Genomic DNA, 27,850 nt, shown 5'->3' with positions numbered 1-27,850 from the left:
AGGTTTCGGGGTGATGCAGATAGATCCCATAAACAAGCTGGTTTTCCTTTACCATCAAGTAAAGCATTAGGAAACCATTCGGAATTTTTTACATCCCACAAAGATACATCTCTCTCCCCCCTCCAAATATGGAGATTATTTATCTTTAAATATGTCTATGCCATTTTTCATCTAAGTAATTCCAGGGAGGTTCCCAAAAAAACCAAGTAAATACAATGGGGTGCATTCAATGAAGTTGCCCTGTGTCACAGGAGCAGTAGTAACACACTTAAAAGATGGAGTTAACTCATTATAAGCAAAAACACGATCTCCACAGACTTGATTGAGTGTCATGCTTAATGAGCAGAGCAGCTCATTCCTGGTGGTTTTCCTCCATGAAAATCAGTTCCCAAGACTGAAAGCCACCTTTTCAGGGATTTCCCCAAGCAACTGGAGACTGTGCAACCAACTTCTCTTTCACCCTTTTCATGCCTCTTTTGGTTCTGGGAGACCAGCCTGACTCATCTCTGCCTCTTCATCCCACTTGGCAGCTTCAGTTTCTGCCTCTGATCCTTGACTGCTCTCTGCCACAGACTCTCCCAGCTCACGAAGCCCTGTTACCTCTTCTGCTTCCAACACCTTCTCTTCCCAGTCTCCCCCTTCTGACCAGTCAGTGTTGTCCCACCACCACTCTGAGCTTTCTTCACTTGGTTCCTCCCACCATTCCTCTGCGTCCAACCAGTTCATGACATCCTGTTAGCAAAGGGCATCCATCTGCATAACAAAACTTCCTCTCTTTCACCACACATTCTTCACGCATCCCACCCATATATTCCAGAGTGTTCCTCAATCCTCTGGAGCATATTGGAGGCAGGTGCCGGGCACCTGGGAAGAGGCAATTCCATTGTGCAGGTGGAAGTCCTTTCGCTAACAGGATGACTTTGTTGGATATAATCCAATAGGATGAATTAGATGTTTAAACTATTATAAAATGCCACCCACCACAGCCACCAATTCCAGTTTGGGAATTAAAGGTAAAGGTAAAGGACCCCTGACTGTTAAGTCCAGTCATGAACGACTCTGGGGTTGCGATGCTCATCTCGCTTTACTGGCCGAGGGAGCCAATGTTTGTCTGCAGACAGTTTTTCCAGGTCATGTGGCCAGCATGACTAGGCCGCTTCTGGCGAAACCAGAGCAGTGCACAGAAATGCCGTTTACCTTCCCGCCGGAGTGGTACCTATTTATCTACTTGCACTTTTTGGGGCGTGCTTTTGAACTGCTAGGTTGGCAGGAGCTGGGACCGAGCAACAGGAGCTCACCCCATCACAGGGATTCGAACCACCAACCTTCTAATCGGCAAGCCCTAGGCTCAGTGGTTTAGAGCACAGTGCCACCCATTTGGGAATTAAGAGCTAGCAAAGGTAGACAGGTAAATCTGAAGCAGAGCTTGAAGGCTCTTAAAAGGTAAAAGGACCCCTGACCATTAGGTCCAGTCGCGGACGATTCTGGGGTTGCAGCACTCATCTCGCTTTATTGGCCGAGGGAGCCAGCATACAGCTTCCGGGTCATGTGGCCAGCATGACTAAGCCACTTCTGGCTAACCAGAGCAGGGCACGGAAACACCGCTTACCTTCCCGCCGGAGCAGTACCTATTTATCTACTTGCACTTTTTGTACTTTTGAACTGCTAGGTTGGCAGGAGCAGGGACCGAGCAACGGGAGCTCACCCCATCGTGGGGATTCGAACTGCCAACCTTCTGATCGGCAAGCCCTAGGCTCAGTGGTTTAACCCACAGTGAAGGCTCTTGCTGACACATAAAACCTTATACAACCCTGGGCCTGGATATTTGAGATGTATATGGCTTTATGTGTCAGCGAAATCACCTTATTTGGCTTAAAGATGGAACCGTGCAGCACCTCACACAGCTCAAGAAATATTGCTGCCTGAGGCAAAGGAAAAGATGGCACCTTCTCCCAAAGCACATACAGAAGCCAATTTGTCTGGTAGTTGACTCTTACTCCGAGGACAGTGTCTTCCACTGCTGAGGGCAACTGGCTTGCGTAGGGGTACAGGGCCAGCCACATGACACTCACAGCTCTGGCCAAGCGCCACACCTCAGCACCTGCTACCTGAGGTAACTGCCTTATTGTGAGACCACCCCTGGCCCCACAGCATAGCTGCCAGGGCACCAAGGGCCAGTCTCCCAATGCCCCTTTCTGGAACACAGGAGCTGCCAGTATCAAGTATCAACTCAAAGAGTGGATTCAGCTGTGATAATGAAAAGCGCAGGATGTTCACAAAGAAGCTACCGGTCACACACTCCTCATGTCCTCTTGCTGATGAAAGCTGACAAAAATTATGAAAAATATTGCAGCTGAGAATGAACGACCTTTAGCATGGAGCGATCAAGAAACGGGACTCACCCTTTCCCATCTGCTAAGCAAGATTGTCATTGGACAGCTTTTTACTCAATGGAATAACGTGAGACGAGCCAGTAAGGAGCCATGCACAGCAAGCAACGAAAGGGACATATTATTTATTAGTTGAAATGACTAGCTACCTGCCTTCTTGCATGCTCACAGCTGTACACTGGATGCTTGGGTTGCAAACGTGATCTGTGAGGGAGTCACGTTCGCAACCCGCAGCGTTCATAACCCGCAGCACTGCGTCTACGCACGTGCGGGTTGCGATTTGGCACTTCTGCGCATGCGCAAAGCACAATTTAGCGCTTCTGCACATGCGTGAGCGCCAAAACCTGGAAGTAACCTGTTCTGCTACTTCCGGGTTCGGCACAGTGCACAACCCGAAAATGCACAACCTGAAATGTCTTTAACCCGAGGTATGACTGTATATTGCCAGGGTGGGGGTGGGGATGAAATAAATAAATAAATAAATAAATAAATAAATAAATAAATAAATAAATTGATCTTCCTTTAAACACACACACACACACACACACACACTTAAACCATAATAAAAATAGTTTTCAGGGTCAGCACCGTCCCCCGGTGCATTTTGTGCGTCAGCCTGCTGATTCAGAATGGCTGGAGCTTGCGAAACCCTGCTTTCAGATGAAACTCTTGAGACCCAGTCTATGCATGCAGTTAAATCATGGTCCTCCTGGGACTATGCCATCTCATGCTGTAGATGAGGAGTGCATACTCTCCCCACCCCCCTCCCAAGTTAAAAAATTCCTTGCTGGTAGAAATCTAACACCCCTGGGAGAAGTTTCTCCCTGACATACTAGCGTTCTGTAGTCAAAGAGGTTTCCCAATGCTTGAGAACCTCCAAACATGCAATGCTCTATCCTCAGAAGTCTGAAATGATACAGTTACACCAAGATACAGATGCACCATGACATTTATCTGAATCCGTTGATCAGCTTTTGGATGCCTACACATTGTGACATGATGAGGACATCTTTAAATATCTCAAGGGCTGTCGCATGGAAGATGGTGCAAGCTTGTTTCCGCCTGCTCTGGAGGGTAGGACTCGAACCAACAGCTTCAAGTTACAAGAACGGAGATTCCGACTAAACATATGGGGAAACTTTCTGACAGTAAGAGCTGTTTGACTCTCCTTCCCTGGAGGTTTTTAAGCAGAGGTTGGATGGCCATCTGTCATGGATGCGTTAGCCGAGTTTCCTGCATTGCAGGGGGTTGGTCTAGATGACCCTTGGGTCCCTTCCAACTCTATGATTCTATGACTGCAAAGGCAGAAGTCAGCAGCTGCTAGACTGGGATCCAAAGGCAGAGTCACATCTGCTTTATTGACAGCTGACCCAGCAATTACATAAAGTGTGTTTGGATTTTAGGGAAGCTTTGGCACAAGGGTGGGGAACATCCTTCAGGCTGAGGGCCAGATTCTTTTCTGGGCATCCTTCCAGGGCCACATGCCATGGGGGGGGGGGAGGAGCCACGGGAACAAGCAGGCAGAGGAATAAATGTAAATTCTACCATTGTGCAGTAGGCTAGTTTCTTCAAACTGAAATGCCACCTCTATCCTCCACCCAGACATCAAGGGACAACTTCCAGCCAGGCAAAAAAACATTAGCAGGCGAAATCAGGGTCATTGAGGGGGCAGGGACTAAAGAGAAGGGGTGTGGCCTGTGGAGAATTCTGAGGGCCAGAGAGAGAGAATGGAAGGCCCCCGTTCAGCTCTTTCTTGTACGCCTGGATTGTGAGTGCCCCAGGAGAAAAGCACTTTCACCTACTTTTTTGTACTTGAGACAACACTTTAAAAAAAAGGTGTATCCATTTTGTTGTAATATATCTATATTTCTAAAGAATAAGATGGCTTGCAGCCATCCTTCCTCTGGTTTGATCTTCAGCTCTCTCTAGCTAAACAAGCTCTGGCCTGCTGATACTTGGCTAGGAGACTTCCAAGGGAGATTTGGATGCTGCTGGGAGCAGGGCTGCTAAGCATTTCAGGTAAGAATCCCTCGCCACCTGCCATCTGCCCAAGTCAGCGAAAATGCTGCAAGCAGTACAGGGGTACGAACACAGCACTATCGGGGCAATGGATGGTTCCCCCAGGCACATCGATCCCCAGGTCTCAACAATGTGCGGTCAGACCGAGATCCCACAACCCAACAGCATCATAAACCTTTGAAGGTGAGTAATGGTGCAAAGTTGTCTTCGGCATGCTGCGTAACCCTGTGTAGGAAATGATAAATGAGACGGTGAAGGGGAAAAAAAGAGCAGCCTGATCTATGGGAATCTGCTGTGTAGACAGAAAGAAGGAGCCGGAGGGTTAACAACCAGGAAAAAAACCCAAAGGGAATGTGGAATTTGGTGCAAGACACATTGCATGACCAGAAATGTGAAATGCCGTGTTGGGAATAAAGGAGGCATGAGAGACGAATATGGATTTTGCCATTTTCATTTTCATTAAGAGAAAAGAAAAGTACAGTGAATATTCCAAAAAAGGATACCCAGCCCAGTGAACACCACGAAATGAACCTCAGTGTACATTTCTTGGAAATCTCTTTCATATAAGAACTAGTAGTGAGCACAGACAGTCGATGTGAAACCTTCCTGATGTTGCTGGACTCCAGCTCCCATCAGCCCCGGATAATCTGACCAACGATCAGGGAAGAGGTAGTCTACCAAGATCTGGAAGGAGCTATATTGGCCACCAGTGGGTTAGAGTGTTGGATTAGGTTTGGGGAGACTCCATTCAGCCATGAAACTCATTGGGTGATCTTGGACCACAATATCTCTCTGCCTAATCTGCTTTGAAGGACTGTTGTGAGGATAAAGTTTGGGGAGGAAAGGAAATCACATATGCCACCTTGAGTTCTTTGGAAGAAAGGCAGGCTATAAACCCAATTAAACCCCTCAACACAATTCCAACCCCCCCCCCCAATACTTTCTAACGTATTTCCCCAAAGTCTTTTTATACAAAGTGGCGCTCGCCATTCCAGTTTGCCAGGCATTCTGCAACCAGTCTTCTACAGCAGGCAAAATGTTGACCTTTTCCTGCCATCCAAATATGGACTCATGAAATTACTTACTGTATGTTGATGCTCTTTTTTTTTTGTTTTTAACATGCTGCCCAAATAACCCTAGCAGAATATCTTCTGGTTTCATGGGTAGCAGATCTATAATTTCTTTAATCATCACAGTCAAGATTACTGTTTGTTCACAAGACCACCAAATATGTCTAAATCCTGCATTTGTTGTGGGCAGAATTGTACATTCCATGTTTCAATCCTTTTTTTGGGTAGGAGGTGTGGCCAGCAAAGGGACGCTGAAGAACTACTGTGAAACAATATCTGCAGGAGAAAACCTGGTATGAAATGAAAATGTTTAGTTATATGTATCTTATATAAAGGTTGTGAACCATCTTTCAGGCAACATTAAACAATTGTGTTTTTTACCACTTACACCTTTCCCCCCTGTGGTGCCTCTATTGCTATCGTACTAGACATACAAATTATAAAAATATGGCTTGTGATGCTTACCAGAAAGAGTTCCCATTCTTAAGGACTTGCTTTCTTTTCATGCTTCTCAGAAGAACACTCTGATTTATTTGTAAACAAAATGGACAAGCTGTCTTGCAGATTGGTACAGCATGTCTAGAGTGATGTGGTTTAGATTTCTGGGCTGGCCTTGTGTTCATCAGAGAAGTCATGAAAAGAATGTGCCATGGTGTGCTCGGTGAGCAAAAACACACACACCAACACACATACAAAAACCACACGCACAGAGAAACAACAACAAAATTTTCCAGGATTCTCAGCTACAGAGGCTGGACGTCAGTAGGGGAATGAAAAATAATAATAATGGCATGTTTGTGGCCAGAGCCTTGCACAATCTGAACACATGGGATCCAGCTTCAAAGGCACAAACAACCAATTTGAAAGAGGGAGACTAATTCGTCAAGCCACGTGAAGCCTTTCGTATAACTTACCTACTTGACTTTCTTTCTTTCTTTCTTTCTTTCTTTCTTTCTTTCTTTCTTTCTTTCTTTCCACCCACACTAAGGCACTGGCGGAGGAAGAGGAGCACAGGGAGAGCCCCTGGCAGCGCAATCCCGGTGGGGTGCAATTGCGGCTGCCCCCCGCCTGCACTGGGTGCCATGCCAGTGTCTGCAGCCAGCTGTGGCTAGACTGAACCTTGCAAGCTACATGCACATTCTTCTTAACACAGTGGTACCTTGGGTTACATATGCTGCAGGTTACAGACTCCACTAACCCAGAAATAGTACCTCGGGTTAAGAACTTTGCTTCAGGATGAGAACAGAAATCGTGCTCCGGTGGCGCGGCAGTAGTGGGAGGCCCCATTAGTTAAAGTGGTGCTTCAGGTTAAGAACAGTTTCAGGTTAAGAATGGACCTCCAGAACGAATTAAGTACTTAACCCGAGGTACCACTGTAGTTGTTTAAAATCAAAGGCACTCTCACCCATGAGAGATCGAAGACCTCCACCTGCCACCTGGAATGGGGCAGGCATCACGGTCCATCCCAGATAAGGAAGAAGCACACATCTGATAGTTAACTCTTTATTTGCAAAATAAACACAACAGCGTCCACAGTCTGAGCCCTATGGAGCAGTTGCAGCAGCAGTGGGGGCCTGCCCTTCTCCCAGCTTATGTACGCTCCTCTGACGGGTTGCATGCTTGCAACCGGAGACTTATCCCGCATGGAAGTTGTCACTTCTCTTCCCTTTTCAAGCCCCTCCTGGTTCTAGGAGAGGGTGGGGCAGGGGAAGGTGGGGAATCTACTGGCCTGCTCCTTGCCTAAACTCCTCCACTATGTCCTGTGCATCTTCCTCTGCCTCAGACTGCCCTAGCTCTCCCTTCTCCCCTGGCTCCTGCCTTAGGTAAAGTTAAAGGGACCCTTGACCATTAGGTCCAGTCGTGACCGACTCTGGGGTTGTGGCACTCATCTCGCTTTATTGGCCAAGGGAGCCGGTGTACAGCTTCCGGGTCATGTGGCCAGCATGACTAAGCCGCTTCTGGTGAACCAGAGCAGCGCATGGAAATGTCATTTACCTTCCCGCCAGAGTGGTACCTATTTATCTACTTGCACTTTGACGTGCTTTCGAACTGCTAGGTTGGCAGGAGCTGGGACCGAGCAACGGGAGCTCACCTCGTCACGGGGATTCGAACCGCCAACCTTCTGATCGGCAAGTCCTAGGCTCTGTGGTTTAACCCACAGCGCCACCCGCATCCCTTGCACACCCATAAATCACTGGTTCCCTTGCCTGGGTCCCTCCCCTGGTCCCCTGCCTCCACCACCCACTCTTTGAAACTCTGCTGGTCCTTAACATCAGGCAAACCTGGAGACTTTGGCTGAGACCTTGTAGGAGGTCTGGCAACCCACGATGATTTGAGCTCATGTTGCAATCAGGGCAGTCATATGGGACCCTCCTGTAAATATACTGTTTGCGTCAGCAAAATGTTTGGTGGCCATGCTGTTTCGTTTCTCCTCAGTGCATTTCCTGTACATTCTTGCGGAAGTTCTGCAACTTTTCATACCACAAATATTCTTGTCCTGTCCCCCCCCCCGCCTTCTGCTCAGCTGCTCCCCCCCCCGCCACCTGCAACAACAATAATGTGGCGCCACTGGGAAGGCATCATGGAAAAAACTAATAAAGCAGACCAAATCCACAGTGGCATTGTGGCAGGGTGTATGCTAAGATTGCGACCACAACTTCCTTCTTCATTCACCTGGGGCATGTGCAGAGAAGAAAAGGCATGGAGAACATAATCAAGGGGAGGGTTTTCAGATGCATCTCAGGTAACCATAACCACCCTTGTGGGTGGGTAGTAACTATAGTCAATCTGGATTGAAAGAAGCATGTTGAGGAGAAGCATGGACGATTCTGGATTGAGGAAAAATCACTTTTCTGTGCTACCAGTTGTTGTTGTTGTTTAGTCGTTTAGTCGTGTCCGACTCTTCGTGACCCCATGGACCAGAGCATGCCAGGCACTCCTGTCTTCCACTGCCTCCCGCAGTTTGGTCAGACTCATGTTGGCAGCCTCGAGAACACTGTCCAACCATCTCGTCCTCTGTCGTCCCCTTCTCCTTGTGCCCTCCATCTTTCCCAACATCAGGGTCTTTTCCAGGGAGTCTTCTCTTCTCATGAGGTGGCCAAAGTATTGGAGCCTCAGCTTCGCGATCTGTCCTTCCAGTGAGCACTCAGGGCTGATTTCCCTAAGAATGGATAGGTTTGATCTTCTTGCAGTCCATGGGAGTCTCAAGAGTCTCCTCCAGCACCATAATTCAAAAGCATCAATTCTTCGGCGATCATCCTTCTTTATGGTCCAGCTCTCACTTCCATACATCACTACTGGGAAAACCATAGCTTTTACTATATGGACCTTTGTTGGCAAGGTGATGTCTCTGTTTTTTCAACACAAAAAACCAGTGACTATTTGTTGTTGACAAAGGACAGTTGGACATATAAAGGGCCCCATTACCTTCAGTAGATTCTAGATTGAGGAAAAATCACTTTTCTGTGCTACCAGTAGCTTCATGTATACGCAGCCGAAGACAGATTTCTCAGTGCGGACTATGGTATCTCCAGTGACCTTTGCAAAGAGTCGTGTGATATGCTTTACTGATGACATCAGGACACCTGTCCATACCGAGGCTATTGAAACAAGACTCTGCTCCTATATTTAAATGGCTAGGCACTCCTGGATTAGAATGAACCAACAAAAATAATTCTTAGAGTAAACATCAGACAGGTGAATAAATAAGAGAGATGGAGTAATGTAAAGTTGACCAAATCCAAAGTAAAGCCCAAAATAGATAGAGGGCAAATATTCCCTGCTTTGCTTATGGTGGTATGAGCACTGCTTTTCAGTTAGTTATAAGAACTAAAAAAGATTTACATGTTCAGAATATGCACATGGTACAGTCCCAATGGGACAGTTCTAAGAGGCAGGTTACACGTTCAAAATAATCAGATGGGTCCTTGTGGTTTTCAACTGTGGATACGCCATTACATGCTTTAATGCACCTGTCTTAATAAAAATAAAATGAAACAGAAACATCTCAACTTTTAGAAATTATGCCATTAGGGAGAAAGACTTGAGCCTAAGGTAGGGTCTTTGTTTTAACATGGAGGAATAATTCCCCACTTTTAGTCTGAACTGTGACAGCTCGTTCTGAATGTGTATTTGTATTTATTTAATGGATTTTTAAACTGCCTTTCAAGAGAAATGATTCTCTCAATGTGGTGGTTTACCTCTTAAAATGTTGAAGACTTTTATGTCATTGGGTTTTATCCAAATCTGCACATGCAGAATTCTATCCATGCAACACAACTTCCTGTTCCTTTCTTTTCCCCCCGCGCACCCCTAAAATCCACTTCCAACCCTCTGGCAAAAGTCATAAAATACAAATGGAAGTTTTCTGCAGTAGCATTGGAAGACATTTATGAAGTCTTCATTTAAAATGAAATAGATCAGTGTGCTTTAGCTGAAGTATTTGTCTTCGCTTCACTTTCTCTTTTGACTTACATGTGTCGAATAATGAGGTAGACACGAGCTTTGGAGCAAGGGTGAGTCACAACTTTTATTTAATATTTCGTGGGATCTGCAACTAGTGCAGCATTTTCCAGCAAATGGAACAATACAATCTGTCTGTTCCACTAAAGGGTAATAAATAGTGGATGAACCTGGCTCTGATTCAGAAGCAGTTAAATTGGCTGCCCCTGTGTCATTTTTGCCACATAACCCATGGAGTGTTAACATAAGAACACAAGAGGAGCTTGCTGGATCAGGCCAAAGACCTATCTAGTCCAGCATCCTGTTCTCACAGTGGCCTGCTAGGTGCCTTTGAGAAGCCCTGAGTGTAACAGTGCTCTCTGCACTTCTGATTCTCAGCAACTGTAATAGCCATGTAGCCATCATGGCTGGTAGCATTAATAGATTTATTGTGCTTGAATTAGTATTAACATCTCTTTAAGTTGGTGGTTTTCAACTAGTGTGCTGTGACACCCTGGGATTTCTTGAATGATGGTCAGGGGTGCCACGGGCAACACTGGCCTATGTCCCTCTTTCCTTCTCTCCCTTCTCTGATGCCCTCTTGCATCTCTGCCTCCCAAAGGCTTGCACAGCTGTTCATTGCAGCAGCCCAGGCTGCAAGCTCCCCAAGCGAATGGTGTCTCTGGGACCAGGGCTGTCTTAAGCATATGCTGCGCCGGGGTGCAAAAATCCACTCAACGCCCCCCTCCCAGGTTGCCCAGTCCCAAGCGTGCAGGAGGGCAGAGCCGGCCGGCCGCCTCAGCATCTTGCTGGCTCAGTTGCCCCTGAACTTGTGGCGCAGAGCCACCTGCAGCAGAAGAGCCTGCCGTGGTGCTCCGAGTGATGGGCGGGCTCTTCCCCAGACTCAACTCTAGGGCCCCGGACTCTTGGCCTGGAGCCCCTGAGAGCCCAGTGCCCAGGTGCCCCGCACCCCTAGCACCTATGGGTAAGACGGCCCTGTCTGGGACTGGCCAAGGGGTGCTTCCCAGACCCTAGTGGGGCAGTGTGATGAGGCACCTCTCTTTGGGGCTGGGGGCAGCTGAGAGACCAGGGGCAGCAGCTGTGGCTGCCCAGAGGACTCCCAAGAAGAGGGGAGAGACAGGAGAGGAGGCTGAGGGAACATTCCACAAGAGAGGGTGTTTGAAAAAGGGGTGAGAGGCTGCCAGCTCAGCAGGCAAGGGGTGACATAACTGGGCTCCTGAGCCCCACAGGGTGTGGCAGAAAGAATGTAGTTGGTCAAGGGAGCCGTGGACCCAAAAAGGTTGAAAACCTCTGCAGTGATCCCTTAGAAGCCCAAACACCATTTCAGCCTCAGCACCCATTTTGTGGCTAGTAGTCACTGTAACCTTCCTAACCATAAATGTGTCCAGTCCCCTTTTGAAGCCATATTGGTGGTCATTGCTGTATCTTGTGGCAGTGACTTTCACTATGCACTTTGGGGAGAACTACTTCTTTTTTTGGCTGTCCAGAACATTCACCTCCAACATTTAGATTCATTGGCTGACCCCACATTCTGGTATTGTGAGACAGTGAGAAAAATCTCTCCCTATGTACTTTATCATAGAACTTTTGCAAATCCCTCCTTAGTCGCCCTCAAGGCTGGATGACCACCATGCACTCTGTATGGGGCTTGCCTTGCACTTCCCAGCACTATTTATGCTAAAAAAATTGTTCAAAATATTTCTTGTGTTACTTGAGCACTTGTTTTTACCCATTTATTCTTCACTGCTAGACTTTTTATGCAGCACCAATTTCTTTGTGTTTATGGTTTACATTCAAATTTAGATATATATATTTTTTTAATCATTGTTGTAAGTCAAGGGAGGGGAAACTTGTGGCCCTTCAGATATCAGTGGACTCAAACTCCCATTTGCACCAGACAGCCCATGGCTAATGGTCAGGGATGATGGGAGTTGTAGTTCAGCAACATCTGGAGGACCATACCACGACTGAAAATCTATCATGAATAAGTTCCATGTAGCTGTTATATACAGTAACGGCATGTACTTTGTTATATCCTTGTATGTTTCTTTGAAATTTGTGCAGCCAATATATTACTAAGCGTCTATGTTTATATGATTTAGAACTACACACAGCTGATGAAGCCCCTTGGGGCGAAACAGGGGAATATCCAGGAATCCTTGTCTTGTCTGCCTGTGCCAGCATCTACCAGTGCCAGTTTCTTATGTCTACCAACTTATCATCCATTAGACACTTAGAAGACTATTTCATGGTACTCTCCGTCAGATAGAAATATGCAAGAGAAGATGAAGAAATTTAAAATGAATGTACTACGGGACTGGCAAAATAGGAATTGCATTTTGTACCTACTGGACTTGGTGGTTAACTGAATAAGCTACATTTTAAAATTTTAATATATTATGTCACGATGTTGATTTTGACATCATGAGAAACTGGATTTAATTTTGAGAAGTAGTTTCTAGTAAATAACTTTACAATTGTTACTATACAGCCTATTACGTTTACATGTTTTTTCAATCGAATTTGCGTAATATAGGCATTCTTGTGGCCTTGTTTGCAAGCTGACACCAAGAGAACATTTGCTATTGGGCAGTATATAAATATTGCTGATAAATAAATAAGAATGGTCTCTTCCTGAGACCCTGAAGAGCTGCTCCTGGTCAGATCATATTGGACCAGACAGACCAATAGACTGACTCAATAAAGGAAAACTCCATCCGTCTGTAACTCAGTAACAGATGTATCATGTGGGACTTCTGCTCATCCCTATCAGCTATAAAAGGCATTCTTTGGACTACAGCCTGTAGGCTCATCTCTGGATTTGTGTGTGTGTGCTTTCCTAAGCTATGATGTTGGCAGTACCGGATGCCAGATAGGCACGAAGTCTTCTGACTCAGCCTGGTGACTCTTAGATCTTCAGTACAGCCCTTTGTTGGGTCTCCAAAGCAGACAAAGGCTTCAATGCCCTTGTGGCGTCCTTGAAATTGCCAAAGTCAGTCGTCGCTTGTGACTTTTAAAGTCGTGACTCATTTTCCTAGCCTTTTTTTTTTTTTAAGTTAACAAGGGCGCAAGTTCATTGAAAAGGGTTTTGGCTATAATAAAAGTTTAAGCGGTGTTTTACATTTTTTTATATCAGTCTTTGTGGCCAGATAACCACAAACCCTGGTTAAGCACTTCCTCAAGCCCTCTTTCATGTCTGAATTGTGTGCTGTCGTCTCTACCCCACCGAAGAGTTCCCAGACTAATGATAGTGACAGATACATCCATTCCGTGTTTTATGCTGGATCTAGAGATAGAAGGGATGCAGGTGGCGCTGTGGGTTAAACCACAGAGCCCAGGACTTGCCGATTAGAAGGTCAGCGGTTTGAATCCCCACGACAGGGTGAGCTCCCGTTCCTCAGTCCTAGCTCCTGCTAACCTAGCAGTTCGAAAGCACGTCAAAGTGCAAGTAGATAAATAGGTACTACTCCGGTGGAAAGGTAAACGGTGTTTCCGTGCGCTGCTTTGGTTCACCAGAAGCGGCTTAGTCATGCTGGCCACATGACCCAGAAGCTGTACGCTGGCTCCCTCGGCCAATAAAGCGAGATGAGTGCCGCAACCCCAGAGTCGGTCACAACTGGACCTAATGGTCAGGGGTCCCTTTACCTTTACCTTTAGAGATAGAAAACACTCAGGAGAGGCAGCTGGCATGTTGAGTTCGGTTCCCTGTCTTGGCCTGTTACAAGCCTGTATTCGCTTGTGACCTTTAGTGCAATGGGAATTTAAATGTTGCTTGTTGGAGAAATGCTTGAAACTTATGTACACACATATACACACAAAAATGGGAAATCCTTAATAGCTATACAGTGGTACCTCAGGTTACATACACTTCAGGTTACATACGCTTCAGGTTACAGACTGCGCTAACCCAGAAATAGTGCTTCTGGTTAAGAACTTTGCTTCATGATGAGAACAGAAATTGTGCTCCGGCGGCGCAGCAGCAGCAGGAGGCTCCATTAGCTAAAGTGGTGCTTCAGGTTAAGAACAGTTTCAGGTTAAGTACGGACCTCCGGAACAAATTAAGTACTTCACCCGAGGTACCACTGTAAATATAACTTCTTTAGTCGGGAGTAGTATGATGCTGGGGAAAAAAATATGGCTAGCTGTCAGGGGCTCAGGAGCAGAGGCACAGGGAAGAGAGGAGATGGAGAGCGAAGGGGAAGAATCCGAGGGGAGCGTAGGAGAAGAGGACAGTGGACCGAGGGATTCCATGAGCCTCTCCAGCGAATCGGAAGATTCACAGAAGGGGGCGCCAGTGGCCAGGGGTAGGGGGTTCCCAAGGGGAACGCCCCAGGAGCAAGGGGGCAGCAGGGACTCCCAGAGCAGTAGTTGGAAATCAGGACCAGCTTCCCCACCAGAGCAGAGTGGGGGGGAAGAGTCCCAAGGATCGGGGCCAGTGCATTCCCCACCAGGGAGAGAAGATGAGGCAGGGCTGACCACGCCTCCATCAGAAAGTCGGACAACGGAGGGGAGGTCAGATCCGGCCAGTATCCCGGAAGAGGGAAGCAGTGACCGAAGTAGTGTAACGGTTAGGAGAAAGGTCACTGGGTTGGCGCGAGAGGCAAGTTCAAATGTACAGGAGCGCGGGACAGCAGAGAATGAGGATTGGGAACCGGGTCCTAAAGCCCGCCGGAGGGAGGGGGAGGAGCTAAGCGACTCAGCGTCGGAAGAGTCCAGAAAGCGCAATGCCCCAGCGGGCAGGAGGACCCAGAGGAGGAGAGAGCAGCGTAAAAGGTGGAGCAGGGCTAGGATCTTAAACTGGTGTCATAGGGGAGGAGACTCAGACGGGACTTCGCCGGTCTAGGCTTTAAGACGTAGAGCTGCGCGCTGCGGCTTTGAAATGGAAACTAAACCTCAATAAAGACTTTTGTACATAACGACAGCCTAGCGTTGGTCCTCTGTGAGCTGGGACCTAGGGGCAGCTCTGACACTAGCTTTATCCCGTCTTGCTAGCAGGAGGCATCTGGTTAACAACTGATGAAGAAGCAGAAGGCTCTACATTTGGCCTGATGCAAATATTCTCCCTGGAGAAGACCCTGGAGAAGACCCTGATGTTGGGAAAGATGGAGGGCACAAGGAGAAGGGGGCGACAGAGGACGAGATGGTTGGATAGTGTTTTCGAGGTTACCAGCATGAGTCTGACCAAGCTGCGGGGGGCAGTGGAGGACAGGAGTGCCTGGCGTGCTCTGGTCCATGGGGTCACGAAGAGTCGGACACGACTAAACGACTAAACAACAACAACAAATATTCTATTGCAATGATCCAAAAATATTCTGTTTTGCCACCAAATGTTGGAGAACGTGAAGGGGGTCTGGTTCATAGATCTAACAGCCCCACCCCCCAATAACAATCTGATCCTTACCTTTTCTACATGGCCTATTTAGGCTTCAAAGAGATTTTGTTAGTTCCCCAGAGCCTGCTTTAAATCCTTAGTTATAATGATTGGATTCTGAAGGGTGCTGTTCCAGAGAAATGCTGCCCCATAATAGCTTCGTTGCTGTGGAAAATCCGATGTTATTTGGCCATTCGCTTGGAGATCTCTAAGCAATCAAGACATTTGCCTCAAGGCTGTGAATACAAAGCTACAGGCAAAACCCTCTGGACATAATGATTGGGCATTTATGCAGAACTAAAAACTGGAACAGCTGAGCTGTAGATCTATGAATAGCAAGCATGCCTCCGAGCACAAAAGAGAATGCTCTGAAATAAAAGGGTTTATAATGGTTCTGACATCTTGTACATCAAGATCATGCGAGACGGTTCTTGCAACTTTCTCTTTCCTTTGTTTTTGTTTGTTTGTTCAAGCCATGTTTGTGGAGGTTCCTGCAATTAAAGGAGGCCAAGGAAGGAAGGAACCCTTGAGCACTGCATACACACACACACACACACAGCCAAATGATGCTTCTGGTGAAATCTCGATGCATCATTTTGAATCAAAACAGCTAGGAAGGAAATTTATTGTTTCTCCTATTTTTCCTGCAACACAGTCCCCCCAAAACTGCCCCACTCCTCTCTTTCCTTTTCTTAAGGGGTTGTTTGATGAGTCTGAAAAGACTTGATACTAATGTTAACTGAGATGTCTTCTTCTGATGGGGGTGGGGGGTGGGGAAGCGCACAGAATTGGCTGTAAGCAGGACAGCCAACGGGCCCAGACTTACAAAATTCAGAATGACTCAGATCAATAGGCAGCTGGGCACAGAGAGTTGAGAAATATAGAATGACGGGGAAGTTTGTGTGTGTGTGTGACCAATATTGTTGTTCTATTAAAGTGCTAGAAATTATTTGGAGGCGAATAATATTGCTTGCATTCTCATATCATGGCTATTGTGCACAAGCAGCCATGCTGGTGCCCTTGGCACAATTGCTCTGGCATCACTCGTCCCCTGGTGCAAGCAGGAGGGGGGAAACCCAGGAAGGTGTCATTAACCTTGGCTTGCTTTTCCACTGGAACCCAGGGCTGTGAATTGCTGCTCCCTAAGAAGTCAAGATCTGTAAGGCAACTGCTTTCCACGGTTTAAGGCTGGCTAGCAGCCCTGACTTATTAGGGAGTAACAAACCACAATCCTGGGTTTGCATGTAGTGGGAAGCCAAGCTTCTGGCTTCTGGTTTGCTTCTCCCTCTCACGCACAGAAGGAGTCAACAGATAGTGTGTTCTTGTCTTCTGGAAATACAGTCTTTGTTGTCATGTGCAAATGTAATCACTGTGTTCTCTGGCATCAGCTTTCTATCTGGGGTGGGGATAAGGTAAAGGTAAAGGGACCCCTGACCATTAGGTCCAGTCGTGAGCGACTCTGGGGTTGCGGCGCTCATCTCGCTTTATTGGCCGAGGGAGCCGGCGTACAGCTTCCGGGTCGTGTGGCCGGCATGACTAAGCCGCTTCAGGCGAACCAGAGCAGTGCACAGAAACATCCTTTACCTTCCCGTCAGAGTGGTACCTATTTATCTACTTGCACTTTGACGTGCTTTCGAACTGCTAGGTTGGCAGGAGCTGGGACTGAACAAGGGGAGCTCACCCTGTTGCGGGGATTCGAACCGCCGACCTTCTGATTGACAAGTCCTAGGCTCTGTGGTTTAGGGATACGCTATAGACTGGGCCACCAATTTTCACGCAGAAGACCCCATGTTTGATCCCTGGCATCTCCAGGTAGTGTTGTGTAAGATTCTCTGCCTGAAACCTTTGGAGAGTATCTGCCAGTCATTGTAGCAATATTGCACTGGATGGACCCAATAGAGACTTTTCAAAGAATAGAGCTGCGTTGCTCCCCAGTGGCATTCACCATTGGCCTCTCCCTCTGTGAATACCGGCAAGCGTTGACTTCTTGCTTTATGTGCACCTGATCCTAATAAATATCTACACAATCCTCCAAGCACATAGAAACAGCACCCCTAAGGTTCTTGCAAACATATCCCCGAGGAAAATGCTTCCCTTCTCATTGCCATTTGCCAATCAATCCAATCCTGTGAAAAGGATCAAAATTCACTGAGATTTACTTGCTAATCCCACTTATCCTCTGAGATTCCATTGATATCCAATTAAATGTCACCCGCTCTCGCTCATTATTGTGGATGCAGATTTGGAGAGAGGTTGCTCTTAAGTGCTCCGCTCAGCTCTTTTCTTCACAAGTGGTTAAATATCAGCTCTTCAGCTGCCTCCCCCCCGCCCCCAATTCACCCCTCTTTGTGAACAAGGCGGCATTGGCAAACCAGGTACCAGGGCGATCTCTTTCCCCATAAACACACACACCATCTTATGAGCCCTGCAGTCCACAAGCTGCATAATAACCATGTAGCTTAAAATCCAATTGCCGGCTTATTTGCTTTGTGATTTGTGGCTGAAGCTGTTGCAAAATATAGTGTCTGCTGATTAAAGGAATTATATGAGAGCAAGAGAGAGAGAGGGAGAGAGAGAGGGAGAATGAATAATGTTTACACAAATTGTGGCTGTCGGAATCTTAATCCAAATGAAAAAATATAATAAAGCCTGTTATTATGCGTCTGCCTACCAATTAGGAGGCAAAACCAATATTTGTGAAACAAAAGCCAAACATGGAGTGTATTTTGCTGCTCCTTGGTTTGACTGCAGGGCTCTCCACCAATACATAGGTTGCAAAAAACTCTACTTTAGCCTTTGTGGGGCGGACAAGTCTTTGCTTGTGCCTCTGTGGCCAAAATTGCATTGCAATGTCAGGCTTCCCATTTATCCTGTATAATGCATTCTAGTTTAACTTGCAATGCACTAGGAGAAATTTGCACTGAGGAATAAAAGGTCAGGCATTTTATTCATTCATTTAAAAATAAGCACATGCCACCCTGTCATATTAAACATCAAGACGGTGCACAACAATCTTTACAAATGTAATAAAATGTATTTTATTGTATTACTGCAGATTGGATTACTGCAAGGCATTCTAGGTGGGGCTTCCCTTCCACTCAATGCAGAAGTTGCATTGTGTTGAATATATGAATATATAAAGCCCTTAACATCTTGGGACCATTTCACCTGTGAAATCAACTTACCACCTTTATGCCCACTCAACTGTCTGCCTCAGACAATGTTACAGGTACCTCATAACATGCAAACTTAGGCAGATTTCATTAGTCCATCAAGGAATGAATGAAAGTTCATATAATTTAATCAACAATAAAAAAATATGAATGGCCTTATTGAACAAACAGCACAAACAGAAACAAAACCAAGTCAAAAAGGCCAAAGTGGTTAATACAGTCTCTCTCCTCTCTGCTCCTTTTCAGATCATTCTGCAGGATCAAGGTAGAATTGTCCAACTACATCAGGTTTTCCCAAACATGAGTCTCCAGCTGTTTTTGGATTACAACTTCCACCATCCCTAGCTAGCCAGACCAGTGGTCAGGAATGATGGGAATAGTAGTCCAATATAAATATAAATAATGTGCAGAGGACTGAGGCTTCGCTCTTGTGAAAGGGAGACACTTCTGTTGTAGTGGTTCCTCAGTTAGGAAGGAGAGGCTACAGATCCACATCTGAGCCTGTGTATCTTTTAAAGCAGACTCCTAGTTGTTTTAATGGTATATTTGTAAATTGCCTTGAGATGCATGTAGACTAGGGCTCGTCCAGAATGAACAGGGTTCCTGTCAAAAATCAAATCATCCTTCTTCTTTGTCTGTCTTGTTCCGTAAAAGTGATCTTGAACACCACCGCCAGTCTCAGAGTTCCAAGAGGCCAGTTTGCTTGTGATGCTGTTGTGGCATGTACACTTATAAAACTTCTTGCATGAAATCCAGCTTCCACTTTGGTTTCATCTTTTCCAAACACCAATTTTGTTCTTTTACAATGTTCCTTGTACACCAAGTAACTCAACAGTTTATAAAGATGACTCATGAGCCCGAGAAGACGGGATCCAGCAAAACGCAGACGAGGGGACTGTATTCTTGTTTAGCACAGCAAGATAAGATAACTTCTAGGGATGCTTGTGGGAAAGCCTGTGTCACCTTAAAGAATGAGCCCTTGTTCTAGATTAGAACATCACATCTCCACAAAAAGAAGAAGAGAGGGAACGCTTTATCGTAGGTAACCAAATCTCTGCTTATAACAATGCAGGAATGGTGACACCCCCAGGGGCGTAGGAAGGGGTGCAGGCTGCCCTGGGTATTATCCCTGAGTAGGTGACAAAATGGCATGCCGAGGGGGTGGCACTTACTCTCCTGGAAGTGATGCAGTGGCTCGAGGCCCTGCACTGCCCGAAATGGCAGTGTGAGGCTTGCGTCTGCCAGGCGAACTCCGTGGGCAGCTCACTGTGGCGCCCCCCTGGCCGGATCTCTGCAGTGCCCCCCGGGCGGATTGCCATGGCGCCCCTGTGGACATCCCTGATATCCTCGGACAGATGTCAGGGCCCACTGCAGATGTCTGTGCTAGACTATATTCTTCTGGCTGGATAAGCGCTGTCTGGCCACCCTTTTCACTTCCCAGAATGGCTTTAAATGCTGCTTTGTTGGAGGGAGGCACTGTGTAGAATTCAAATGGTGACTTCACTCAGTCACCTGGTGCTGCTCAGGTCACGACAGGTAAATCCACCAGGGTCCATTGATGGGGAAAGGGCTCGCCAGAGGCCACATTTCCCAGGGACGCCTCAGTTCTGGAGCTGGTTCTGATACACTACAATAGTAACAGGAGTGGAGAACCTCAGCCTCAGGGGCCAAATGTGGCCCTCCAGGCCTTTCTGCCTGGCCCTCAGAATTCTCCCCAGGCCCTTTGCTTCATTGACCCTGGTTTGCACCCTGGGCTTTTCCCTCTGGCTAGACTGTGTCCTTTGACCTCAATAATTCACCTTGCGAGACGGGATGGGGAACAGAGAGGGGTGTGTGGCTGTAGGAACCAGCCTGTTATACAAAGGCAAAAATTATATTTCTTGCCCCACCCACTTTGGCCTCTTTGGCATGCGGCCCTCAGAAGATTGCCCAGAAGTGAATGCCCCCCACCCCAAGCTGGAAATGATCCCCTTCCTAGATAATAAACAAAAGCAAGTTCTCTACACAGCTCATGGCCAGGGTCCTTTGCAGAGTACAACGCTCCTTCCACACATACATTCCACTCATCAAAATAATGGGGATTTTGCCTAAAGCTATATCTTTTTTTATTTTATTTTAAAGTTCTCTTGGTCCCGTTTCTATGTGACCAAGAAGTGGGTAGAGTTATGCAAATACAGGGCAGGACTGTGGAGACCACATGCTGCCCAGGGATGCCCCTTCTCTTGCCTCCTTCCTTGCAAGTTGCCCGGGAAGCAGCGTACACCTTTGTTTCTTCCTCCTCAATTGGGCTGGGTCTGGACTCACTGGGTTTGCAGTAAGTAGGTTTTGCAGGCTCCAACCTGGTTGCGGAGGTATGAGCAAGAGAAAAAGGGAAAGGGTTGGGAGTGATTAGAAGAAAAGTGGAGCAAGCGTGGCTCTCTGGTGTCTGCCCCACCCCTTCTTATTAACTCTTCCTGTGCAATCTCTGGAGCGAAGAGAAAAAAAGGGCAGTTTTGGGTCTGGGTTGGGATGGAAGAAGGTTAGTGGCAACTCTCAAGTGGAAAAGTTTGCCTCAACCCAGTGCCTTCCAGGTTCTGCTGCTCCCTTCATCCCGAACCCTGGCAGCTGGGGCTGATGGGAATTATAGTCCAGAAGCAGAGGGAACCAGGTTTTGGAAGGGAGACAGCTCTTATCTATAGCAAGGACGAAGGACCAGCTTTAACAAGAAGAATGGGATAAATCTGGGAACCCCAGGTTTTAAAGCCTGAGGCATTATAATTCAGTGTGCAATTTTATTTAAGGTCCTGGATTATAAATACTAAAAGCCTATCCTGGCATCTAACCAAATCCCAATGTATGGCAAACCCAGATTTGCTGCTGCGTGAACTGTCTAAGCAATTCTTTAAACCTAGGCTTCCCCCATCCAAAGGGAACACTATAGTTCTGGTGGTGCTGGACTCTCATCATTCCTGATCATGGGCCTTTCTGGCTGGATCTAATGAGAGATTGACTCCTGTGAAGTCCAGAGGACCACAAGTCCTCCATACCTGCTATAACTCAAATGTACCTGTGATATATAGGATATAACCATGAACTCAAGTTCATGCTGCCACCGACCTATTAAAAACACCTGGGGAGGCATCCTAATGATCAGCAGCCAAAAAGATCATGTGTGAAGCATCCATCATTAGGAGCCCTTAGGCCAGCCTTCCCCAAGCTGGTGCCCTCCAGATGTTTTGCACAACAACTGCCCTCAGCCCCATCCACCCAATTGGGCAGGGCTGCCTTAGGCTGACCACTCTCGCTCAGTCTTGCTTATCTCATGAGGTTATTCTGAGGTTAAAGTGTCATCCTCAACTCCTTGTTGAATGTAACAAATAACCCATAACTCGACCAAGATGGCTCAACACGGGATATCATGGAGGTTCTACAGGTAGCAATTAAACCAAGAATGAATGAACTGATTAAAAATCGCAGGATTTGCTTTAATTTGTACTTGTCCCTGAATGCCAATACCTGGAATGTGTCAGACTTTAGCAATTTATAATTGCAGTGTGTATATATATATATATACACACAGTTCATATACATATATTTCTGGGGGGAAAGAAAGAGAGGCAGAGTGAAAACCTTTTGCAATATAAGAAACAGGCCCAAACCTGTGGGACGGAATAGTAGAAACTGGGATGATTAAGGTCTCTTAATTGATTACAAACAAACAGGTGTGACTAAAGTCAGGACAGGAAGGCTGAGATTATTGTTTTTTTAAAAAAATGGATAATTATGCAAGGTTGCCACAGCCAGCGCTCGGTTGAGTAACCCGCTTCACCTGCAAAGCAGATTGTTGCTTAAACCTGCCTCAAAATATTGACATTTCCAAGGCAAAAAGCACAAAGCAATTACTCGGAGGTGCTTTGAAGTGTCCTCTCGCAAATCTCCAGATGCCAAGAGATTTGGTAACAGCAAGACATGGGGCTGCTTGTCAGTGAAGTGAGATTTGAAGAGTCAGGTCTATATTCTGTCAGCTTGTGAATTTCACCATGTCGCTTTCCTGACTGTTGGCTTGCAAATACTGTGTTTCAAGTGACAGAAAACTAGGGCTATGCTGAATATCTACTAATTTCAACATTCATGTCAACATTTGCAATTGCAGGTGGGTGGATATTTATCTCCCAGAAGATCATGAGAATGCCCAGCTTTTAAAAAGTTACGTTCAGCACCATTGCATGATATCTCAGTTGGGTAGAGCGTGGTGCTTGTAACGCCAAGGTTGCAGGTTCGATGCCAGTAAGGGACAACTGTATATTCCTGCACTGCAAGGAGTTGGACTAGATGATCCTCAGGGTTCCTTCTTGGGGGTCATCTTCTCTTGCGCCATCCTACCCCCACCTGTGTTGCTTCTTCTTCCATCCTGAACTAGTTACATGAGTGATACAACCCAATCTGAATTATGTAATGAGTGGGATAGCATCACCATGACCTGACCATGTAAACCAAGCTTGTCAGATTGTCCTTATCTTTCAAGGGCAACTGAGGACAACTGAAATCAAGGGCAAGTGATGTCAGTCCAGAGGAATTAGAAGCCACTTTCCCAAGATGTGGGGGTGGGTGGGGGGAAGCCCTGCTGAATCAGGCAAAAGGTCCATCTAGTCCAGCAAAATCACTCATCACAATGGCCAACCAGATGCTTATTTGAAGTCCTGAGTGCAATGGGCATTCTGAGGCATTTTGCTGTGGAGGGAGAACATAACCATTTGGGGCTAATAGTCATTGATACCTTCATCCTTCAGAAATTTGTTCAGGTCTGCAAATAAAGAAAGAAAGAAAATGTTTAAAAATGGCTGATTCAGTTTACAACAATCCTATTGCCTTAGTAGGCTTAAAGCCAGGATACTAAGCATTCAAACTTGAGCCTGTACTCAGGAACTCAGAGTTGGTATCTTTGTGTGTGTGAGAGAGGTTAATCACTCCAGTAATGTTGCTGTGTATCCTCTTTTTCCAGGACACGTCCTCTTTTGCAGGGGTAAAATTTCTGTCCAAGTGGATTTTTAAAATTTGCCAAAATGTCTCTAGGTATATTTTCTGGATGACACATAAACAAAATTGGTGGCTGACGACTTGCTTTCCTTTTCTCTTTTCCTGCCCCCTCCCCTGTAATATATCACAGCTTCTATAGCCTACATATAATATGGGTATTCATCATAGAGTCTTCTTTTTTGCTCTTCAAAATATGGCAACCCTAATACGGACTGTTTAGTGGAACGTAACCTTTCCTAGTCATGCTGGCCACATGTCCCGGAAGCTGTACGCTGGCTCCCTCGGGCAATAAAGCGAGATGAGCACCGCAACCCCAGAGTCGGCCATGACTGGACCTAATGGTCAGGGGTCCCTTTACCTTTACCTTTTAACCTTTCCTATGCAGGGACGCGGGTGGCCCTGTGGGTTAAACCACAGAGCCTGGGACTTGCTGATCAGAAGCTCAGCAGTTCGAATCCCTGCAACGGGGTGAGCTCCCATTGCTTGGTCCTGCTCCTGCCAACCTAGCAGTTCGAAAGCACGTCATAGTGCAAGTAGATAAATAGGCACCGCTCCAGCGGGAAGGTAAACGGCGTTTCCATACACTGCTCTGGTTCGCCAGAAGCGGCTTAGTCATGCTGGCCACTTGACCCGGAAGCTGTACCCTGGCTCCCTCAACCAATAAAGCGAGATGAGTGCCGCAACCCCAGAGTCGGCCACGACTGGACCTAATGGTCAGGGGTCCCTTTACTTTTACCTATTAACCTTTCCTATAGCTATATCACTGCAAGGACAGCATCCTGAAGTGTGGTTTTTTTTTGGGGGGGGGGTAGCCCAGAGAGAGCACATTCATGAAGTGAATGCAGAATTTTGAAATATGAGTTTCTTAGCTGAGCAGATTTACTTTGGGTTTTTCTGCACTGTAGCAGAAGAGCACGAAGGGGAAGATCTAATCCACATGCCTTCAAAGCTTAGGGAAGGGTGGGAATCCCAAACATCTGCTGAGGAAGGTATTTTGGTTTTTTGGAGGGGGATTTGCTTGCTGAAAGATGCCTGCTTTCCAATGTGATTATTTGTTAAAGTGTGTGTGATTTGTAATAAGGCAGAGAACTAAAATTAGTTCCTGTCCTCCAGGCCTTATGCAAGACCTAGGACTAATCTTGCAGTGTGAACTAGCTCAGAGCATCATGTTTTGTTTTGCCTTTACCTGTTCCCCAAGTTTCAAAAATCTGTGGGAGAAGTTTGGCTCCATCTGATTGGCCGTGGTCCCTCTAGTCATAATTTCTACTGATGCTCAAGCTTCAGCTCAACCTTATGTGGGAAAATTGTCAGTCCTCGTCTCCATCAATGCCCTGAGGTGTGTAATGTATATTCCATTTTACTTTTTCATCCTCCCATGCTATGCTTGGTATCTCATGCAGCAGCTCGTGGAAACTCGAAAATGAAAGAAGCAGTTAAAATATCAATCATATAAAAACTATTAAATGACAATTAGAACACAGCAAGCAGGAGGGAAACATGACCATATTTCTCCGTACTAAATATGGCATAATCCTGAGCTGAAATAAGTTTTTAGAAATACTCGAAATGTGACCATTTTTTCCTCCAGTTTCTGCATTCAAATTTCCATTGCAGATTTTGGTTCACGTTTCGAATACCTTCTGAACTTTGCATTTAAAGGTCTATTTAAATATGATTTTGCACGTGCCTGCTCATTTGAATAAAAGCAGATTCAAGTGGAAGATAGAACACTGCTAGTTGGTGTAGGATAGGACAATGTAGGCAACTGACCTGACTTGGTATAAGGCAGCTTCCTCTGTTCCTAACTGGGCTTGGCAGGGATTGAACCAGGGACCCTTTAGCAAAGCAAATATTCTACCTCTGTGCTGTGGGTCAAGGGGATCGAGCAAATCTCCCACAAGGAAAGGTCGCAGCCTTGGGGACTTTTCAGTTTAGAGAAAAGGCAAGTAATAGGTGATGTGGTAGACATTTATAAAAACCATACATGGCATGAAGGAGGTGGATACAGAAAACACCAGGACTCTTAACACTAGATGTTCAGTGAAGCTTAATGTTAGAAGATTCAGGACAGTACTTATTAATAAGTACTTCAGGAAGTACTTATTCATGCAGCATGTTGTTAAACTATGACACTCGCTTCCCCAGGAGGCAGTGATGGGTCACCAACCGATGGCTTTAAAAGAGGATTGGACTAATGTTTAAAATGACATTTGTTAACAAACCAGAAGCGTTTCTCTTAGGGATTGTAGGACAATACAGTCATACCTCGGGTTGAAAAAACCTCAAGTTAAGTATTTTTGGGTTGCGCTCCATGGCAACCTGGAAGTAACAGAGCGTGTTACTTCTGGGTTTTGCTGCTTGCGCATGCGCAGATGCTCAAAATGATGTCGCGCGCATGCACAGAAGCGGCAAAACGGTTTGTGATTCTTAAATGTCTAGGCCTTAATATGCAATCCTGGGCTAATTCAGGCAGTTTTACAAATGTGTAATTTTTATTTGTTAATGATCGGGAAAAACAGATACTTTTTACAAGGACCTGAACTCAGCAGTTACATATGTTTTGATCTGAAGGGAGAGATTTCTTTTATTAGTTTCATTCCTGTAAGAGACGTTAACTGGGCTGTAGCGTATTTAAAAAACCGAAGAGCGTTACATGGTGTCTAAAGGTTGCCAAGTGTACAAAATTAAAGGTTGTTTCTAAAATAAGAACGTGCCTAGACCAAAGTCTTAATCTCTAAATCTCTCAAACTTTCTGGCTAAGCAGCTAAAATGTTCTTTTTAAAACTGAAGCAAGTACAGATACAAAAACATTCTGGTCTGCCGCAGCTCCACGTTTTCCTAATAGGGATTTGTATTTAATTGATGATCCCATTGTCTAAAAAACCCTGAAACAGACTAGACACTCTAGAGCAAAACACAGCTGCCTTCAGGCTTCTTGCATCTACTCTGTTGGTTTTTTCCCATTAGAACCCAGCAGCAACCAGTGGGGCAGTGGGGCAGAATTGTGGCTCTGCCCTCTCGAAACTGGCATCACTACAGCATACTTGGATAGCATGCTAGACTGGGGCAGGCAGCGATGGGGTCAGGGCTTTACGGTTGCACCTGTGGGAGCTCCGGATTGGCCCCACTAGAGCTTCCTCACAGTCCCATTGTCACTGTTCTACCCAGAGGAGTTTGGATTTGATATCCCGCTTTATCACTACCCGAAGGAGTCTCAAAGCAGCTACGGTAACATTCTCCTTTCCCTTCCTCCCCCACAACAAACACTCTGTGAGGTGAGTGGGGCTGAGAGACTTCAAAGAAGTGTGACTGGCCCAAGGTCACCCAGCAGCTGCATGTGAAGGAGCGAAGACGCGAACCCGGTTCCCCAGATTATAAGTCTACTGCTCTGAACCACTACACCACATTGGCTCTCATCATAGCCCTATGCAGATAAGCTGCAGTGATGATGGCACTAAAAGGGTAGCTCTCTGGTTCTGCTGCACCACAACAGCCTCAGTTGCCAGAACCCCAAGGTAACTGCCAGCCAGAGCCAGGTGGGTGCAACAGGTGTTAGAAGAGCAAGGGTGCCTCTGAGCGAGGGATCGGCAAGTCTGCCAAGTTCAGGCCCTCTCCCCTTCTCATTTTCCCACTCTCAGGTTCAGTTCCCAACATTTCCACTTCAGTTCGTGAATTTCCTTAAAGTCCACATGAAAATTCATTAGAATTTTAGTGTGAATTTCTTCTAATATCCTATACCCTTTTAAAATGTGTCTCTTTTGGGGGGGGGGTGTTATTGGGTTGTTGTTTTTATTCTCATTATATAGGTTGTGATCTTTTCTGTGAACCACCCTGTGAGACCTCCGGGTATAGGGCAATATAGAAACTCAATAAACAACAACAACATGCACATTTTTTTCTAGATAATTATGCCTAACATACACGCCTTTGCCATTTTTTATGTGAGTTTCACCCTAATATATATTTACTGAACTGAATTTCTCTCCTCTCCCCCTCCCCCACTCTCAGCACAGACTACGCCCAGGAATTTGTTTTCACATTCACAGTCCTTTCACACAAATGTCCACTCCAGGGTTGCTTTCTTCATTTCAGTAGCCAAAGTCAAGTGGCGAAAGTCATTTTGCCCTTGCTATTGTTAAGCAATGGAGAGTCAGAAAAGCCCTGCCAATCAACTGCCAGTCGCCCAGAGATCTTCATGGACTCTGGTCTTCCTTCTGCCTGCTCTAGAGTAGTCTGTTTGCAGAGACAGAGACATAGAAAGAGAGGGAGAGAAGCTGGGGTTCACAATCTGCTTGAGAAGCGTAGCGGTCAGGTTTCTGAGCCAAGGCCTGCTGACTCCAAGCTGTGATG

General features: G+C 46.2%; 2 long non-coding RNA genes across 2 annotated transcripts in view; both read left to right on the top strand.

The window, feature by feature from the left end:
- Nucleotides 1-4,370: 4,370 nt before the first annotated feature.
- The window catches only part of LOC307218150, a 53,910-nt gene continuing 30,430 nt past the window's right edge, over nucleotides 4,371-27,850 (top strand). The window contains exon 1 of the long non-coding RNA XR_013839826.1: nucleotides 4,371-4,592. This is a non-coding gene — a long non-coding RNA (uncharacterized lncRNA). The remainder of the gene's footprint in view (nucleotides 4,593-27,850) is intronic.
- Nucleotides 8,920-13,062, top strand: LOC307218177. Its single transcript, XR_013839855.1, has 2 exons — nucleotides 8,920-9,993; nucleotides 12,043-13,062. It is a non-coding gene; the product is annotated as an uncharacterized lncRNA (long non-coding RNA).

Source organism: Podarcis cretensis (assembly GCF_951804945.1).
Source record: "Podarcis cretensis genome assembly, chromosome: 6".
Taxonomy (NCBI): Eukaryota; Metazoa; Chordata; class Lepidosauria; order Squamata; family Lacertidae; genus Podarcis; species Podarcis cretensis.
Note: the sequence above shows the minus strand (reverse complement) of the source record. Positions and strands in the feature narration are given on the sequence as shown.